Source organism: Ambystoma mexicanum, chromosome 9 (assembly GCF_040938575.1).
Source record: "Ambystoma mexicanum isolate Mex_15411 chromosome 9, UKY_AmexF1_1, whole genome shotgun sequence".
In the NCBI taxonomy this organism is placed as follows: Eukaryota; Metazoa; Chordata; class Amphibia; order Caudata; family Ambystomatidae; genus Ambystoma; species Ambystoma mexicanum.
In genome coordinates this window covers 956,357,250-956,373,136 of record NC_090931.1, presented here as the reverse complement: position 1 = coordinate 956,373,136, position 15,887 = coordinate 956,357,250, and the positions used below count along the sequence as shown (strand labels likewise).

The 15,887-nt window shown below is 48.6% G+C and overlaps 1 protein-coding gene across 1 annotated transcript in view; it reads right to left on the bottom strand.

Moving 5' to 3' along the window:
• The window catches only part of LOC138488828 (collagen alpha-1(XXVIII) chain-like), a 324,042-nt gene extending 313,308 nt beyond the window's left edge, over nt 1–10,734 (bottom strand). The window contains exon 1 of the mRNA XM_069616159.1: nt 10,577–10,734. The gene's annotated coding sequence lies outside the window, so the exon portion shown is untranslated. The remainder of the gene's footprint in view (nt 1–10,576) is intronic.
• Between the last annotated feature and the right edge of the window lie 5,153 nt (nt 10,735–15,887).

Below are 15,887 nucleotides of genomic sequence, written 5' to 3'. Positions count from 1 at the left end.
GAGCAGGGGGAGAGCCCAAGGTGGGAGGCCAGAGAGAAGGGAAGAAGGAGGGATCAGGGGTCCCGATGGGAAGGATCTCAGTTTTGCTGGCATTGAGGCAGAGATCGTTGGAAGTGCACCAGGCCTGGATGGCAGATAGGCAGTCAGGGATCAAGGATGGTGCGAGTGAGTCAGTAGGAAGTCTGAGAGTTGAGATTTGTCTGCATAACACTGAGGTTGATGGAGAAGGAGGAGATGAAGAGTGCCAGCTGAGCCAGGTCGATGTTAAAGAGCCAGGGAAGAGGATAGATCCCTGGGGCACACCACAGGTGGAGAAGGAAGTAGGAGAGGAGAAGGTGCCCAAGATGACATGGGAAGAGCGGTCAGTTAGGAAAGAAGTCAGCCATTTTAGTGCCCATTCTGAGATACCAAGTGTATCATGGCGACTTTGTATGAGGGTGGAATGGTAGACATTATCAAAGGCAGAAGAGAGATCAAGATTGATGAGGACAGCTGGGGAGTTGGAGTCCAGGGAGGCGAGCAGTTCTTCATGAGTGTTCAAAAGAGCAGTTTACGTGCCTCTGGATGCTCGGAAACCAGATTGATGATCATGGAGACCACTGACAAGTTCAGTGTGCAAGTTGAGTTGGGGTAAGGCCAGCTTCTCCAGCAGTTTCTCCAGGAAGAGGGTGATTGAGATAGGGAGGTGGTAGTTGGGTGGACAGATAGGGTCTGCTGAAGGTTTTTTCAGGAGCAGGCACACAAGGGAGGGCTTGAGGGAGTAGGGAAAGAACCAGTGGTGAAAGAGTGGTTTCAGAAATGGGAGAGTGCAAAGGCAAGAGAGCCAATTTTATCCTTGATGGTTCTGGACGAGCAAGGGAGATCCTGTTTGGAAGAAGCCTTCATAGAGCAGACAACTCTGGTAACTTCTTCAGGTATGACAGGGATGAAGGAGGAGAAGGCGGAAGGAGGAGGGTGAGTAGTCAAGGGAGGCAAGGGGCTGTGGGATGGGGTTGGCGGGTGAATACCAAGGATGTTCAGGATGTCCTAGTTCCCAGTACATTTTGAAAAGTTCTGTCGTTTTATTGGATGCACCCGATACCCGTGCCTGAATGTGGGCACTTTTCTTGGCATGGATGGAGAGGCTGTATTGCCTTTGGAGCAGGCGGCAGGCCAGTTTGTCAGAGGGCTGAACCTGAGGTTTGCCACTTTCGTTCTGCTGCTCTGCACTTTCTTTTCAGGGCTGCAAGTTCGGAGTAATGGTGTTCCGCTTAGGCGGGTTTCAGGTGGACCCTCATGACTGGGGCAAGGATGTCAAGAGTATTGCTGTTGGCTGAGTGAAGATTACTGAGAGAAGAGTCGGTGGTTGAGTCTGACGTGGGACTAAGGGGGATAAAGGTAGAAGCAAAGGCAGTGGCTGACACTCGTTTCATCGGGCGATGTTCGAGAACAAGGTTGTCAGGGCTTTTGAGGGTGCGGTAGGAGAGCCGAAGGGACCCAGGTGGGAGAAGAGGAGAGAATGGTATGACCAGGAGAGAGGGGTGACCAGAGTGGGAGCGAGAGAGAGATCCGAGTAGATGATGGCGTCCAGGGTGTGTCCAGTCTAGTGGGTTGCAGCGGAGAGGAGAATGGCGAGGGAAAGAGAGGCGCAGAGGTCAATGAAAAGAGTGGATGCTGAGTCAAGGGAGTCCAATTGAATGTTGAAGTCACCCAAGTCACCCAAGAGGAGGAGGTTGGATGTGGTTGAGAGTAAGGAGGAGCAGAAATCAGCCCATTCAGAGAGGAACAGGGTGGTAGCGCCCGGAGACCGGTAGATGTTATGTTACGTTAAAGTATCTTGTAAAGCGCACGGTTGCCCGAAGGCATCATGGCGCTAGGGAGAGCAAGAACAGAAGCATAGCAAAATCAAAACAAGTGTGTTTTAACCTTCTTTCTAAACTCCAAGTAATTATGAGTTTTTGAAGACAAGCAGAAGACTATTCCACAAGGCAGCTGCGGCGACAGAAAAAGCTCGACCACCAACCCGGTCACGGTTGTATTTAGGCACTAAGAGCTGTTCCGTAGTGGCAGAGTAGAGATTGTGGGCAGGATGGTAGCGAGCAAATTTGTCTGAAGATATTCAGCTCCTTGAGCCTGAAGGGCTTGGTGAACAATACACAAGGCCTTAAACTCAACCCGCTGGACCACCGAGAGCCAGTGAAGGGACCGCAACACTGGAGAGATGTGAGCACCATAAGGAGTATGGTAGAAATGGTCAGAGTGGAGGAGGGAGAGATGACCAACTTGCAAACCCAGCTCTCGAAGGAAGAATAGAGTTGGGTGGGTACGATAGAAGAAGGAGCCCACTCAGGATATATTAAGGTGACCCCGCTGCCAGCACGGTGAGGTTGAGGCTTGGAAATGATCTGAGTCAAAAGCAGTGACTGAGCTGGCATTGAACCAAATCTCGGTGAGAGCGCGAATGTCAAGGTCAGTGTCTTCGAGAAGGAGCCAGATATCAGCAAAGTGCTTGTTGGCGGAGCAGGCATTAAGAGTCGCCAGGTGGAGGAGGTCTCTGCCTTTGAAGGTTTTCTGAGGGGGGAGTTCAGGGGCGTGGTACTCGGGTCAGATGGGGAGGGACACTGAGAGTTGTGGGGGAAGAGGCAGCAGAAGGAAGGAAGTTAATGAGGGAAGGCAGGATCCAGTCAAAGAGAAGGAGGTTGGGCTGAGGGCCCGGGACCAGGATAGTGCCAGTGTGGTAGACATTAACGATGCAACGTGAGGATGAGAAGCCGGCCAAGAGGACTTCCCACTTGATGCCACCGTTAATGGGAGAGGAAGTGAAAGGGGAGGGAGTAGAGATGAGATGAGGAGCCAAAAGATCTGGGGAGGGGACAGAGAAAAGGATGCCTGTGAAGACCTCTCTGGATATTGGGCTGACATAGGTGTCTGCGATGGGAAGGCCAGGGTTTGCACGTAGGGTGTCTTTTTTTGTGCTTTTTCATTCAAGATTTAGTGAGAGAGGGGGGAATAGGAGACGGAATAGCACATAGGAATTTGAGAAGATAGGAGAGATGGTAAGTGCCATTAGGGTGGCAGAGGCAAGTTGAAAGGAGAAGGGTGACTGCACAGCACAGTTCTGGCCTAATCTTACAGGTGGCCTAGTAGTAACAAAGGGAGAACAAAAAGCAATGCAAATTTGCACACAGGATGGAAGAGGCACAAACCAGACATCATTACCAATTTGATGTCAAAGCTTTTAAAATAAAATGACAACTTAACAACCAAATTGTTCAAATTTCAGCAATAAGAAATACACTTAAAACATCTGGGGCAATTTCGTTTGGAGGAAACAGACGCTGAGGAAACTGGTAGCTTTCTGACTAACGCCGCCAGCCTGGAAAGGATTTCTTAAGTCATCAAATGTTGGTGTTTCCATTAAGCAGATGGCCTGTAGACTCCTCCCTGCTTGTTATGGCAAGGTGCTTTGCCCTGGCCGTTTGGACTTAACGCCCCCATTGACATGGCTTAGGGAGTTGGGAAGAGAATGGTCTTTCGCTATCCCCCAAAAGTCACATGATCCTCTGCTGCGCGGTAATTGCGGTCAGCCTCACACATCTGCAACCTGGAGCGAAAGCGCCCCAACCTGTGCGCCGTGAGGCCTTTGAGCGATTTGGCGCGTTGCTAAGAATTGAAATAAATAAATAAATAAACCTCCACACCTGACACTTCGAAAGGTTGGTGTAACAATCTGGATCTGATTTGCAAACCCTTCAACCCTCGCCGTGCGATAAAGCCTACTTTGGTTGCCAGCTAAAGTGCTGACTAAAGAGGCACCCACCGCAATCAGTGCAGAATGACTTAGACAAGGGGTCTGCCACCTGTGGCTCTGCAGAGGTTTTTGACTACAACTCCCATGATCCTTCACTTTAGACTGTGCTGGCAAGGGCTGATGGGATTTGTAGTCCAACACGCCTGGAGAGCCAAAGGTTGCAGACTCCTGACTTAGACTCATCTGGAGAGCCAAAGGTTGCAGACTCCTGACTTAGACTGTGGCCGCGCCTCCTGGTGTACAACATGGTACTCCACCTTCTTTGATGCTTGCTCTCCTCTGCTGCGCATGCCCCGATTCTAATTTTCAGACTTTTGCTTGAACTGTTTTTTTTTCTTTTCGTGCATCAATTCAGAAGCCTGTTGCTGCATGTAGGCAGTGTGTGTTGAGTAATCAATCAACGACCTGTCACAGTATGAGACGCTGCTTGTCCAAATCTAGTCTATTACTCTAACAGCAAATCCCACTAGCCCAACCAGCAAGTATTCCAGGGGCTGAGTAGACGCGCCCATTACTGATTGGGACCTTTGGCACAGCGAAACTGAATGCTTTAGGGAACAGGTTGAGACTTAAAGAGATACCATAACAATGAGAGGCCAACCTGAAGCCTCAGATGGTTCTCCTTGCCGCAAGTCTGCAATGCCTAATCCCGCTGCCGAGAAGGCAAGCACTCAGAAACACTTCTGGATCCACAGTAAGAAGCCCTGGAGGCAAAGACAAACCTCTGAATGCAATGGGTTTGACCGAAGCCACTAATACTGCAAGCTAATACATGAATGCTTTATAACACGCTTAATACCGGAGACCAGTCTCTGAGCGCGGGACCGGGATTCAGACTGTTGCTCTGTGTTGTCTTGCTTCCAAGACAAACATGTTGCCGCTGAGCTATCCTCCCGGACTTCCTGTGCATATTGCAGTGGTATATGTTTAATAACATTGGTTATTGAACCAGATTTGCGGGCGCCTAAGGAGGATTAAAGTATGGGTCTATAGCTAGTGTTATTGACTGACAGCAATATCAATAATTTGTATGTGTTCATAAGCTGGTAAGATAGCTCAGTGGGCTGCATGCTCGCTGCTGTGATCTGTAAATGACCCGCAGGCTCGAATCTCTGCAAGCCCAGCTCTGCCATTTGTCCTTCTAAGGTTGATCAACGAGTACCCACTCGTTGGGTGATATAGTATGTGTATATGTTCTCTGTAAAATGATTAGGTGTAAGTGCTATATAACTAACACACCCATATCCTTTGACAGTATCACCAAACCCTTCTCTGTATCACTCCTTCACTTGCTCATTGACAATGAAATGAATGATTTGTGTGCCCCGTGGAAGGTTCCAAAGCGGTACTACAGAAGTATATCCCAACAGACTTCCGAGAATTGTGATTGGTTGTCCTGTTTACCAAATCCAATGGGCGTGGTTTCCTGTAATGTGATTTATGTGTCTGGAATGAAGAAAATGCTCTCATTTGCAATACTATGAAGGGACGGAAACCTTTAGCTCATAAAAAGCGCATGCTGCTGGAGGTCTACTCTGAATCCTTAATAGCTTATTTTACTCCGACATTTGATGCCATCGATTCTATGGTAAAGTCTGCTCCATGGCGGGGGCACTCCCAGCCCTCAGGACACGAATAGGAACCCTTGTAGGAAGCCTTTATAATGCACAGAATCCAGGGCTCCAGACCTCTTTGATAGCTCCTATGCCAGTCGGCGGCAATCCTCCAAAGGGCTAAGGGGTATTGTTTGCCAACATTCTGTGTTCTTCCATGATAAACCGTGTAGGAAATCTTCCTGAAGCTGATGCAACAGCTTAATACAGACATATGCTGAAGCAGCGCAGGGCTGGCCTGTTCTGGACATCTTCAACTGCCCCAGAAGCTTTGAGCTGCTTCTCCAATCACGCAAGGCTTTGCTGGACATGCAAAGGATCAAGATTGCATCAGAGTCACCCTAGTGGGCCCTGAAGTGCATAAGTACGATGAGTTCTCATTAACCCCTGACGGGGGATCTGCATGAGGTAGTAGGGGGAGAACGAGTGGTGAGGTGGTAAATTGAATGTCTGGCGGTACATGTGGTGCTTCTGGGTGTGTTGGAAGAGTTGGCCTAGTGCATGCTGGGATATGGGCAATGGAGGATTTCCATACCCTTGTAAAATGGCCCAAATGTGGATTAGGGGAGGTGGAAACATTTGAGGTTCTTTGCACGGTGTGTGCGTGAAAAAAAATTGGTTGGCATGTTAGACGAGGACCCCAGCAGAACAATGCATGTTACAATAACTCCTAATAAAGTGCCCCACTGTAGAGTCACCACTGGTGGCATTAGGAGCTGCAATCTTAAGGGTTTAGGGATACTGCAACCAGTGCCCCAAATCAGCTGAGCCGTTGACATCACAGAGCCCCCCTACATGCATTTGATATGATAGGTTATTTATAACGCGCTCAATACCCAGAGGTTTCTAAGCGTGGACCTGGGGACCGAACCTCTGGTGCTCCGTGTCATCTTGCTTCCTAGGTGAGCACATTGCCGCTGAGCTATCCTCCCGACGCCACTGAGCTATCCCCCAGTGTCTTGATGCTATAACCATCCCCCCACATACATATGGGGTCCAAAAAGGGGGTCGAAATAAAAAAAGTCTGCATTTTAGGGGGTCACAGTAAAATGGTCAAAGTAATGGAGTGATGCCATTGAAGGGCAAGGCGGCACTAGGTAGCTGCCTACAGGTTACTCAGCAATTGGGGGTGTACCAATACTACTCCAGCAGCAGCACTGCGGGTCGTGTGCCAGGGGAACATTTCAATCACCCACAGAGCTCATTCAAGGGCAGAGTAACTGTAGGTGGCTGACTACACCCCCATTAGCAGTGAGGGCGAGGGCGCCAAGTTGACTTCAGAAAACCTTTATATGGCTGAGTTGTCTCGAGGAGGGGTGGCAAAGTGTCACTTTGCCCAGGGAGTCAAAAATCCTGTCACGGTTACGGATCAAATAGCTTTTTTATTGACGGTCTCTATTGTATGTCTTCTGATCCCCCATCCTTATAAAGGATTAAAGGATTCGTTTGGGGGAACAGACGTGTGAGAGAACGGGGGGGGGTCTTTAGGATGGTGTTTCAGATACACATTACACGTATTTTCAAGCAGCACACCACTAAGGGTTAAAGGGCAACCCTTCACACCATCTACACTGCGGGCATGCGGTGCCACTCACAAAGGTAAGGGCTGGCGCTGTGGCACATCCCGTCCATGGCAGTCACAATGTGCAACCAGAGGCCGACATGGTGCCAGAAAGGGGGAGGGTGCCCCTGCAGCAAAGCGCACGAGAGGCCAAACACGTGTGCAAGGGTTTCTCTGTTAGGACAGCGGGCCTAGCGCTTAGAGCATATACATCACGGACCCCACACTGATCGCCTCCGTGGTGAGGAGCTCTGGCAACAGACAGGAAGGAGCCGGTCCCTACACGTTGTCCGTCCTGACCAGGGACGCAACATTCCCTACCTTTAATGGGGTCCTCTTTTGCAGCTTGCTTAATCCCGGAGACCACTGTCTCGGCACGGGAACGGGTATCGCACCTGTATTGCTCTGCGTCGTCTTGCTTCCAAGACCAACACGTTTCACCGGAGCTAGCCTCCCAGCTTTGCTTTACCAGTGACCTTTCCCACAGCCTCCACTGTGACCAAAGAATTGGATATAATGCCCATCGTGTTACATGTCTGTACGCCCTCCACCCCACCCCGTGCAGCCCTACTCACACTGAGCCCTTGTAGCTCAAAAGCAGCAATTTGAGGCAAATGTTTGGCAAGAGGAGTTAAGTGAACTCTCTATGTTACCATAGTTCCTATTAGATCCGCGCAGCCCACTACAATAATAGAAAGCGGAAAGGTGAGTGCCTGGCCTCCTAATTCCACAGGGATACGCATAGAGAGAGGACAAATAGAAACAATCATGGGCATGTGCCAGCATATTTCCCAAGACTGCAATCAAAATATATCTTACCCATGTCATAACAGACTTTTAAAAAGCCCTTAGAGAACTGATAGTGTCCTCATAATTAGATACACAAAACATAGCCAATTTCTTCGGGCATGTCCTTCCCAGACCCTGTCAACATGAAGACGCGTGCAGTATTGCACGGGCCACTCACTGAGGTGAGTAACGAAAAGACAACATTTCCCAAGGGCGCCCACATGGAACACCGCTGCCAGCGCAGGCTCTATTGGCTATTTCCAGGCCACATTCTCCACCAGAACAGTTCCGCATCCATGGCTGCGCGCAAAGCTCTGAATGCCGCCGTGTAGCCATTGCGACACTTGGAAGCATTGAAGCAGAGAAGTGGGTGTGCCACACCAGCTGAATTGTGACCTATTGATTCTGGGCTGGAAGCCATTGACAAAAGGTGACTGGTCAAGGCGAGAGCTGGGCAGTGGTGTGGCTTCTGAATGGCCATGGGAATGACACATCGCCACTGCACACTGCGCTGGGCGCCAGCCAAGTCACGCTGCTTTGTACTAGCCGGAGTGAAGTGCGTTGCCCTGATCAATCTCAGGCAAGCAGAGAGGGCCCCTGTGACTAGTGGGCAATTCCGAGGAATCAAGGCCTTTCTTTGGTCAAGCCGGGGCCTTTCATTGGTCAAGCCAGGACTTTTCATTGGTTAAGCCAGGTTTAAAGGGACACAGGCATTTTCTCACAGCAGCACGCAATCTGCTCCTATCCTTTCTCAAAAATGGAAACCATGAGAAAGCCATGGAGGTGAAGAGATGAGCGTGTGGGGGATGGGGTGGCAGGGTGACCAGCAGGGTGCTGGATACAAGAGTTGTCATGCCTGACCTGGCAGGGGCAACGTATTCAGAAGTCTGATGAACTATTAGCACTATTGCTACTGTTAGTCGGTGCTTAATTTGTGGGCGACGGGGGTGTTTGCCGGGGCTCAGCCCTGGCACTTATTTCTGAGCCCCGGCATTTACTGTCTCACTCAGATTGATTATGAAGTAATGATAGCCAGAGCACCATTCAACCGCAGTGAGCAGGTGCGAGCTGTATTTTAACCCCAAATGTCGACACTGTGGGGAACAGCTGTGGGTGGGGGCAGCAATGGTGGGGAACTGACTGGCCGCAGTGTCACAAGTGTGCTAGAAAATATTTGAGCCCTGGCACTTATTGTCTTACAAATTAAGCACTGCTGTTAGTAATAATGGCGCTGATATTTCACTTCAGATGCTAATAATCATTGTGGCGCGCCCGGCCAACGCGCCGGTGTAAAAGCGAGCTGCAGGGTTTTCCATCCACTTCGAGTCTGAGCAGGAACGCACTGGGCTTGCACTTCATTCATGTAGTACCAAGTGTCCCTTCATGCCAAAGCCTGTCCTTCTGCAGACATATTAACCCCTTATTTGCCTGCTATCATCCTACCCTCATGAGGGTGAGTTCAAAGGCTTCAGGGAAGAGCAAGAGCGGAGCCCCAAACATATTGCACCTGCCCATTTCTTGTTAATCCAGAAATATTTTACCTACGGGATTCTTTGTTATTTGTTTGCATTTTGTTTTTATTGTGGCTGGTGTTCAGTGACACCACAGAAAGAGCCCTGGCTGTCCTCACAACGAGGGGCAGCTACTTATTTGGGGTGCAAAACCAGCCCCCCTTGGGAATCTGTGCACCGAGCTCTTGTCTCAGTGCTCAGGGCATTCAAATGGGACATCTGTGCGTGTCACTGAACTGGACTGACAATGCCCCTGGTCTGACCTCCCTGAGATTGACAGCTCTGCTGACTGCTGAGGAGCAACTTTATGGAAAAGAATGGGCTCCGGGGAGCGGGGCCGCTACACTCCATACTAGCTTGAACTAACCCCAGCTCCCCTTTCAGACTCTGCAACCCGTCAGCCCGGGGCACCAGCACGCCGTGGCAGGAAAGCCAAGCTGCCACCAGGGAAAGAAGCATCAAATTCCCTAAATGATTCACTGCAAGGTATCCAAAACCCCAGGCTGGCTTTCAGAAACGCATTGCACCCTGGTGCGATGAGGTGGACCCACGTCTCGCCCTGTGCAGAGACAGGGGCGCCCCATGGTCACATCATTGGCAAGCACTTCCCTGGATCCACTCCCATCAGTGCTCCCAAAAGACGTTTGACGTGGCACGCATTTCCCTGCCCAGCTGGGCCTTTCCACGCAGTTCCATGCTACACGTTGGCCGGCGTGAGTTCCCCAAAAGTGGCCTAACTTCCAGTCACGCCCCCCCCCCCCCCCCCCCCCCAGGCACTCCTGGGGCCTTCCCGTTCCTTCCACAATAAGGCAAGTCAGATGGACAGAAATCCGGTCATTTTGAGAGTCCAATACACAATTGCGCATCAATGCTATTCAAAACATAATACATAATAATAATAATAATAAGAATAATACTACAGGCGAGTGTTTCATTAAAGTTGCTCTTGGGTGAAAACAGTGTAAGGATAGAAATACATTGCTCAATAACTTTCCCAATATGTTTTAATCCCACAGCCATGCATTGTTTTTGTCAAATTAAGTCAATTCCATCAGCCCCCCCCCCCAAAAAAACATTATTCCCACATAGTAATGTTTGCGTTGTTCTTAATATTATTTAAAAAGTTCGGTTCATTAACTTTTTTTTCAGAAATGCAATCTACAAAAAAGACCTGAAAAAGCCTTAAGTTATCTGTCCACGTGTGGTATTTTACTAACCGGGCGCAATATGGACGCCAACGCTGCAAGGTAAACGCGCGCGCCCCTGCTAATAGCCCGGCCTACACGTTCGCGCGCTGCGCTGCGCTGCGTACCTCTGAGCTGTCGGTCCCAGGGCAGTGGAGTGTCGGTGGCAGGTTTCAGCGGGAGGCGGGAAGGCGCGCGGACTGGGTGATGTTCCTGTGAGTAGTTGCCTGGGGAAAGCTTCCCATGTTACAGGACAGCCTCCTCGCCTGGGTTCTGCACCCCTGACACGCCAGCCAGGCCTTTATAAACGGAGGCGGGCCGGGCCCTTTCAAAACGGGAAACAACAGATTCTCAAAAAGTGGGAGGCAGTGCGAAGCAATTCAAGTGGGATGAGCCCGATTGGATGCGCAGAACGCACTTTGTTTTCACTCGGTGTTGCAGAAAAGGATTCCACTGCCACTTCTGTTTAAAGCTTTATTTTAGACATTCTTTAGAACTTTGGGGAGCTGGGGTGATGTGACTGGATTCACATACAGTTTTGATTGTGCCTCACTTCCGATTGGTCCACATCCTAAAATGTCAAGGTTGCTAGCGACATTCCGACCATAGCTTTTAAACTGCCTCCGGTGCACAACTTTGCAGACCTAGCCCGAGGGCCGTATTGGTCGTTATATGCCCTAAAGACCAAGTTAAAGACCGAGCACAGCTAGGGTGTTTAACAAGGTCTTCAGGGCCCAGAACTCCTGGTACGGGCTGAGTGGTCTTTAAAGCTATTATGTCCCTAAAAAAAATAAAGTTTAAAGAAAGAAAATCTGCCTGGATTGGACGTTGGGAACTAGCTAGTTCCCAGCATCTTTTTCCAAACGTGATGAGGAGGAAGGGGCATGGGACTAATTAACAGCTGTGCCGCGTCTGCCAGTTGTGGCCTGGCAAAGGCTGCAGGCACCACAGGGGGCACCCCCCTACCACCCTAACAAGATAAGTAGTTCGGTTATGGGGGTTGATTTCACATGCCCGGGATGTGCCTGTGAGGTGGGGCCGGAGCAAGATGGAGAGCTGTCAGCAGCGCACTCCAGTAAAGAGGAATCGCGCTGGGAACCATGGCCAGATCGCTTTGGCTTTTCTTGTTGAACCTTGGGCCAATCAGGAGGGTCGTAAATGTATATTGAAGAATTATGGTTTGGGCTCTATTTATTTTATTTATTTACATACAGGGAGGAACAATGTTCTTTTGATCTCAAAAGAACACCCAATAGATAAGCAAATCAAATTTGACGGGAAGCAGTGAGCTTGTTAAAGTGTGTTGAGTTTAACCAGGTTTTGCAGGGGAGTAAATGGAAGAGTCTCTGAGGACAATACATGGGTGGGCTTACATAGATTAAGGACAATCAACATTAGACATTTTTAAGTGCAGATAGGCGATACAGCCAGCTGTGTTAGGGATGTGCCCATGATGGATGAAGTGCTGGAGTGGAGGTAGAAAAAGTGAGGGATAGAGGCAGGTTAGGGGTGAGGAAAAATGTTAGAAGGCAGATGAGAGGTAGATTAATAGGGTAACTCGTACGTGAGAAGGTAGGCTTTTAGTCTGATTTTGAACAAGTGTTTCTTGGATGTCCAGAGGAAGAGAATTCCATGCAGGAGGAGCAAGAAGGGAGAAAAAGCGGAAGCAAGAGGAGGCACTGGGAGGGTGAGGTGCCACAATGGTAGTCGAGGAGGCAAAGCAGAGATTACGATAGAACAGTACAGTTGATAGAGGATGATAGATACAGCGGTGCCTTACCTTGAATAGATTTGTAAACCAGGGGAAGACATTTAAATCTAGTCTGTTCTTCATTGCCATCCATCCAGTCTGGTGACGGTATGAGGAAGTAGGTGTGAAGTGAGAGAGTTCAAAGAGAGTCCTGCTAGCAAAGTTAATGATCTTGTCGATAGCACATAAAGCATAGTTGGGGATACCAAAGAGGATGCTGGCCCAGTAGTCCAGTTTATAAAAGACAAGTGTGGTTAAGAGCTAAGTGGTGATGTTGAAAGGAAGGAGGTACCTGATTTTTCTATTATTTAGGAGGTCGAGTCGAGACGCCGTTGCAATTTTGGACATGAAAGTAAAGAAGGTGGGAGAAGGATCATAGATGACAGTGAGGTTTCTTTCGGAAGTAGAATAGGGGAGAGTGTCAGGAGGAAACTGGATAGGCAGGGGAAGAGATGAGAGAGAGTATTAGTCAGGGAAGAAGAGCACCTCGATTTTGATAGCGTTTAACATCAGAGAGTGCAAAGTCATCCAATAATTAATGATAGAGAGACTGTTTAAAATGTTGATAGAGAGCTCAGAAGAGCGTTCAGGCTAAGAAAAGATTTGTGGGTTGGGTGCAAAGAGTTGGTATGATAACCCATAGGAGGAGATTAGTGCCCCCAAGAACAGAGGTGTCGAGTATGCAGAGGAGAGGAAAGAAGACAGAGCCTTGTGGAACACCAACAGTTAGAGGAGTAAGTTGAGAGGCATTGTTGTTCCAAGAGACAGAGAATTAGTGAGGTGTAAGGAAGGTTTCAATCCAGACAAGGGCTCGATCAGGAATCCCAAGAAAATAGAGAAAATTAAGGACATCAGAGTGATTGGCAGTGTCAAAGGCATAGGAGGCGTAAAGGAGATTTAGGATAGAGGATAGGTTGGTGTGCTTAGCAGAGGCAATGAAGTTGGAGACATTCATGAGAGCAGTTTTCGTGGAGTGACAGGAACGAAAACCTGCTTGTAGGGGGTCTCGTGGGTTGTGGATGTGTAAGAAATTTGTACAGCGGTTGAACACAACCCTTGCAAGCACTTTAGAGAAGTGAGGAAGGAGAAACCCATGGTGAAAGTTAGCTGGTAAATTCATGTCAGCCCCATGCTTTTTTTAGGAGAGGTCTGCCTGTGGTCGGTTTGAACGAAGAGGAAAAGCAAGCGGCCTTGAAGGACTAGTTGAAGAGTGCAGCGAGGTGACAGGCCACTAAAGGTGCAATAGGCTTGACTAGCTGAGGAGCAAGAGGGTCTGGATAGGACATATTCAGTATTAGTGTGACCAAAGTGGGAGATAGAGGCAGAGGATGATGGTAGAATGGGCGAGTGTAGAATGTAGGAGGAGGGAGTGTGAGGAAGGTCATACACACAGATTTCAAATGTCATAACAGTGCACCTGCACAACCAACTTACATAGCACAAGACGAGCGATATATCCTAGCACCATGGGCACACAAAGCTTCCCTTTGGACACAAATGTCTCTAGAAAGAGACCCACACACATCCCAAGGCACTTCTGGTCTGCACACATTCAACAGAACAGCAAAACAATCATGCATTTTCCTTCGTTGCCACTAATTTAATCCACCTCCCCTCGCTTTCAGAACCGCTAGACCACCTTGAGACCATGCAAATGGTAGCAAGCGTGGTGTGAATCCCAATAGGATTACATGGTATACTGCTATAATATAGGCTTGCCAACAGTGGTGAATGATTCCTTGTAGAGGGGTTATTGATACCTAAAGTATGTAAATTGGATAACTGAAAGCAATTCATTTTATTGAAAGCCCATCCGCTGCAAGGAACTCTCAATTCGTGTCACTGAGGTGAGGTTTTAGCATTTTGGGCCTGCAACCCTTTTAAAAAGCATAAGTTTGTGGAATGTTGTGGTTTCCCTGCGCTATCCACGCCAATCCAATCTCGCCTGCTCCCAACCCCCACCCGCTTCCCGGTTTTCCTACCTCCTGCCTCTCACCCTGCCCCTGGGTCTGATTGGAAAAGGTTCCCCCTGGTTGAAAACAGCATAGATACACTTGAACATGCTTCCACTGCAAGGCACTCTTAATCCGTGTGCCTGAGGCAAGGCTTTAGCATTTTGATCCTGTGACCCTTTTAAAAATCATATTTTTGTGGAATTGTGTGGTTCTGCACTAATTCAATTTTGCCTGCTACCACCCCCACCTGCTTCCTGGTTTCCCTTCCTCCCGCCTCCCTCCCCACCCAAGGCTTAGAACCCTTTATTTCAAACCACCCTCCTAGGGCAGCCCCTGCCAAGCAGCCCCATCGTTTATGGGCCCCAAGGCAAAGGGCAGCACCTGAAGATGCAGCTCCAGTGCGTGTTTGCCGTGTTCGCCAGACAGCTGTAAACCAGCAGCAACAGATAAGGTAAGGGTGGTTGGGTGGAGATTACAGCTAATAATGTACTCCATTACAAACCACTCCCCTCTAAACACCCTACCTACCATTGTACCCCCATGTCAGCCAGCCAGATAGTAGCTCTTGAGTGAAGCTGTTAATCGTATCACTGCTACATCACAAAGTTAAGCGTCTACATACTAGGTACCTCAAATGTAGCTGCTTCACTACCTACTGCTGTTGTCTCAAACTTGGGTGTTTCCCCACTATTCAGCTATCTCAAATTTAGCTGCTTAACTACCTGCTGCTGTTGTCTGAAACTTAGATATTTTCCTAAAGTTCGGTTATCTCAAATTTAGCTGCTTAGCTACCTACTGCTGTTGTCTCAAACTTCAGTGTTTTTCCCACTATTCAGGTATCTCAAATTTAGTTGCTTACCTACCTACTGCTGTTATCGCAAACTTAGGCCTTTCCCCCCACTATTAAGGTATCTCAAATTTAGCTGCTTAACTACCTACTGCTGTTATCTTAAACTTAGGTGTTTTTCTCACTATTCAAGTATCTCAAATGTAGCTGCTCAACCACCTACTGCTGTTGTCTCAAACTTGGGTGTTTTCTCCACTATCCAGGTATCTCAAATTTAGCTTCTTACATACTCACTGCTGTTGTCTCAAATGTAGGCATTTCTTTCACTATTCAGGTCACTGTTCACCATTCAAATTTAGCTGCTTAACTACCTACTGCTGTTGTCTCAAACTTGGGTGCTTTTCCTACTATTTTATTCACAATTCAAATGTAGCTGCTTAACTACCTACTGCCGGGGTCTCAAACTTGGGGTGTTTTTCCCACTATTCGGGTATCTTGAATTTAGTTGCTTAGCTACCTACTGCTGTTGTCTCAAACAAAGGCATTTTACCCAATAATCAGGTATATGAAATTTAGCTGCATAACTCCCTACGGATGCTGTCTCAAACTTAAGCACTTCCCACCACTTGCGGTGGTCCCCTACATGACCATGACTGCCAACCTCAACTTGAGGTGGACTCCACTACAACCAATACCACTGACCCTCACAATTCGGGTCCATCAACACTACAGTGGCCCAGAGCCACACACCCACTCACCATACACCTTCCAACCTGCAAACAAGAGGAACTCTCTGGCATTCCAAGCAGTACCCTATCCATTCTACCTCCTTTATGCTTGCACCCTCTTTCATGAACCCTCCTTACATGCCACACAACCTTATCATCTCCTACCCTTCCACTCTAACCCTACACTCTGACCTACCCTACACCACATTTTCTCACCAC